Source organism: Neofelis nebulosa, chromosome 8 (genome assembly GCF_028018385.1).
Source record: "Neofelis nebulosa isolate mNeoNeb1 chromosome 8, mNeoNeb1.pri, whole genome shotgun sequence".
Lineage (NCBI taxonomy): Eukaryota > Metazoa > Chordata > Mammalia > Carnivora > Felidae > Neofelis > Neofelis nebulosa.
The window spans coordinates 106,136,422-106,141,007 of record NC_080789.1 but is presented as its reverse complement, the minus strand read 5'-3'; positions in this window follow the sequence as shown (position 1 = coordinate 106,141,007).

Sequence of the window (4,586 nt, the reverse complement as noted above, 5' to 3'; positions counted from 1 at the left end):
ACTTTTAGACCCAACATATTAATAAATTATAAATAACTTGACATAGTTAAAGCATAGTTTATAAATTATACTGTTGTTGACAATATAAAGGTAAAAATACCCTTTTACGGTATTTTAACTTTAAGATGTGGAACATAGGAAGGAAAGGTAGAAGATAAAAGCATTCAAGAGATTATGTTTATTATTGACAAAACTTTTCTGGTTGTTAAAACGTGTTGTCAGAAGTAGGAAAAGTAACCAATGGAGGAGCAAGGAATTGTTAGTCTATATTGAGAGGGTAGGCAGACACATGGTACAGGATTTATAAGCAAGCTAAATCATGAATCTAGATAGTTCATCAAGAAATGGTGGCAGAAGATTTAATAGTATTTAACTGGCAATATTCCCCTATTTTTCTGCAGATTCCATACAATTCTATCAAAATCTCAGCTGCCTTTTTTCCCCCAAAATTGACAAGCTGATCCTAAAATTCACATGGAAATGTAAAGGGTTCAGGATAGCCAAAACAATTAAAAAATAATAATTAGAACAGGGGTGCCTGGGTGGCTCAGTCAGTTAAGCATCTGACTTCAGCTCAAGTTGCAATCTTGCAGTTCGTGGGTTTGAGCCCCACATCAGGCTCTGTGCTGACAGCCTGGAGCCTGCTTTGGATCCTGTGTCTCCCCCTCTCTCTTTGTCCCTCCCCCACTCACACTCTCTCTCTCTCTTTCAAAAATAAACATTAAAAAAATTTTTAATAAAAAAATTAGTCATTCTTCAAGATTTCAAAACTGACTACAAAACTACAGTAATCTAGATAGTATAGTACTAGAATAGTGATAGACATATATATCAGTGAAATAGAATTGAATGTTAAGAAATAACCCATACATTTATGGACAATTGATTTTCAACAAGAACTTCAAGATAATTTGATGGGAAAAAATAATCTTTTCAACAAAAGGTGCTATAACAATTGTATATCCACATGCAAAAGAATGAAACTGGACCCCGACCTCACATATACCAACATTAATTTAAAATGGACCACAGATCTAAATATACATGCAAAAACTGTAATACTCTTAAAGAAAACATAGGTATAAGTTTGTGTGACCTTGGATTAGGCAATTGTTTCTTAGCTGTGAAACCAAACCTATAGGTGACAAAAGAAAAAAATATGAAAATTGGACTTCACCAAAATGAAAAACTTTTGTATTATTCAGCCTTAAAAAGGAATGAAATTCTGACACATTACAACATGGATGAACCTTGGAGACATTATACTAAGTGAAATGACCCAATCACAAAAGGACTGTATATTATATGATTCCATCCCATACGATAAACCTGGAGTATTTGAAGTCATAGAATCAGAAAGTAAAAGGGTGGTTGACAGGGGTTTGGAGCAAGGAGAATATAACATTAGTATTTAGGAATTAGAGTACTTCCCAAACTTCAGTTTGGGGAAAAATGAAGTCCTGGAAATGATAGTCATGATGATTGCAGATCAATGTGGATATATTTAATGCCACACAACTGTATAGTCAAAAATGGTTCAAATAGTAACTATTATGTTGTATTATATTTTACCACACACAAAAAAATCTTTTGTGCTTCAGGTATACTGGTTTGGACTGAATTGTGTTCTTCAAAGTTCCTCACCCTTTCCCTTAACCCTCAATTTATTTGGAGAGAGGCCTTAAAAGAGGTAATTACAGTTAAATAAGGTCATAAGAGTGGGAACCCTAATCCCATAGGACTGATGTCCTTGTAAGAAGAGGAAGAGACACTTGGGGCATATGCACAGAGAAAAGGCCACACAAGGACACAACCAGAAGATGGCCATCTGCAAGCCAACCAAACATGCTAACATCTTGATCTTAGTTAGACATTCAGCCTCCAGAACTGTGAGAAATAAATTTTTGTTGTTTAAGCCCCCAGTCCCTGATGTTTTGTTATGGTATCTTTACCAGACTAGTACAGATTTTGATACTGAGAAGTGGGATTTTGCTGCAACAGATACCTAAAAAAATGTGGAAGTGGCTTTGGAATTGGATTATGAATAGAGGCTAGAAGAATTTTGAGGTGCTTGTTAGAAAAAGCCTAGATAGGGGCGCCTGGGTGGCTCAGTCGGTTGAGTGTCCGACTTCGGCTCAGGTCATGATCTCGCGGTCCGTGAGTTCCAGCCCTACGTCGGGCTCTGTGCTGACAGCTCAGAGCCTGGAGCCTGTTTCAGATTCTGTGTCTCCCTCTCTCTCTGACCCTCCCCGTTCATGCTCTGTCTCTCTCTGTCTCAAAAATAAATAAATGTTAAAAAAAAAAAAAAAAAAGCAAAAGCCTAGATTGCCTTGAAGAGAGGCTGTTGGTACAAAAATGGATGTTAAAGGTGATTCTGGTGAGATCTGGAGCAGAAATGAGTAGCATGTTACTGAAAACTGGAAGAAAACTGACCCTTATAAGATGGCAAAGAAATTGGCCAAATTGTGTTCTAGTATTTTGTGGAAATAATTTAAAAGTAATAAAGTTGATGGGGTGCCTGGGTGGCTCAGCCAGTTAAGCCTCTGATTTCAGCTCAGGTCATGATCTCACTGCTCAAAAGTTCTCAAGTTCAAGCCCTGTATCCAGCACTGTGTTGACAGCTCAGAGCCTGGGGCCTGCTTCAGATTCTGTCTCCTCCCCTCTTCCAGCTCTCTCTCTCTCCTTCTCTCTCTCTCTCTCTCAAATTAAAAAAATAAAGTAATAAAGTCGAATATTTCTAAGCAAAGTGTTAAAGGTGCAGTCTCATTTCTTCTTACTAGTTATAGTAAAATGCAGGAAGAGAGAGATAAATAGAAGGTATTATTCAACAAAAAGGAACCAAAATGAAGATTTGGAAAATTCTTAGCCTATCTGTGATATTATGATTTATATTTGGTCATTCAGAGGACCAAAAAATATTTCTCAAATATGTTCAGTCTTTGTCCACTGTTCCTGGTTCTCAGTTCCCAAAACCCTTGGCATTTCCTGAACAATAAAAGCAATGGGAACATCTTTCGTCATAATATTTGGTCTCCTGTCTTCAGTTCCTGAAATCACTTCAGAGACATAAAGGTGAAATAGGTGTCTTGTTATTCATAACAAGTCCCTTTCCACCACAACGGAGATTATGTTAATGAAGTGACTTTTGGAAAGCACCTAAGGATGAGAGCTGGTTACCAGGGGAACCAAACAGGAATAGAGGTTTGGAACTTTCAGTCTCCCCACCAATCCCCAGCTCTTGGGAAGAGAGAGGTGCTGGAGTTTGAATCAATTACCAATAGCCAATGATTTAATCAATCTTGCCTACATAATGAAGCCTCCATCAAAAACCCGAAAGAATGAGATTGGAGAGCTTCTGGGATGGTGAACACAAGGAGGGTATGAGTAAAGTTATGTACCTGGAGAGAGCATGGAAGTTCTGTGTCCTTTTACCATGTTTTTACTGTGCCTAATGCCTCTCTTCCATCTGGCTGTTCCTGAATTATATCCTTTTATAATAAACCAGTAATCTACTAGGAAAATGTGTCTCTGAGTTCTGTGAGCCACTCTAGCAAGTTAATCAATCCCAAATAGAGGGGCATGGGAACCTCTGATTTATAGCCAGTTGGCCAGAAGCACAAATAATAACATAGGCTTGCATCTGACATATGAAGGTGTAGGGAAGAGAGGGGGGTGACAGGAGTCTTGTAGGACTGAGTCCATAACCTATGGGATCTGATACTATCTCTGGGTAGATACTGTCCACTGAGTGGAAATGTAAGATATCCAGCTGGTATCTGGAGAATTACTCCTTGATGATGTGGGGAAACCCACCTCCTTCCCACAAGTTGGAATTGGGTGCAGAACCCAATTACTATCCATACTAGAAATAAGAAAAGTATATTCTGGAGAGCACACTAAGGGTGTGGCTAGAAAAATCATTTGATAAAGAGATCATAGGTGCTGTAGAGTCCAAGGACAGGCTGCCCTAAGATGGGCCACTTTAGCATGAACATTATTTTGAATTAAAAACAAAACCCAGCAGATTCAGAAAAAAAGCATTTTACCTCCCCCTCAACTGCCTCTTTGTACCAGGAAGAGAGTTATTAACAGAGATTTCTCTTTACCTAAGAAACTTATCTACGTATTAGAGTAACTTGGTTTTCCAAACATCTTTCACCTTCCTGCTAGTAGTCTTTTCTCCCCTTTATATCCTCAGATACCTCTTTTTTAGCTCATACAAGCATCATGTTGCCTGAATGTCTTTGGAATTTCCTGTCTGTGTGGATTCCCTGTATGTACGCAATTAAATTTGATTTTCTCTTGTTAATCTGTCTCATATCAATTTGATTCTTAGTCCAGCTAGAAGGACCTTGAAATAAGAGAAAAAATTCTTTCTCCCCATAGTGTGATTCATGGACTTAGCCATCTCAGAAGTATCCAGGAAAGAAGTGAGATTATACCAGAAAAAACACTGCCAGCTGGGAATAAAAGGGATAGAATCAACAAAATAAAGGAATCTTGTCAGACTTCTGGGATTCTACAGGATAAAACAATAGAGTTCTCTGGCTGCCAGTCCCCATTATCCTCAAGGAAAGGGAGGAATA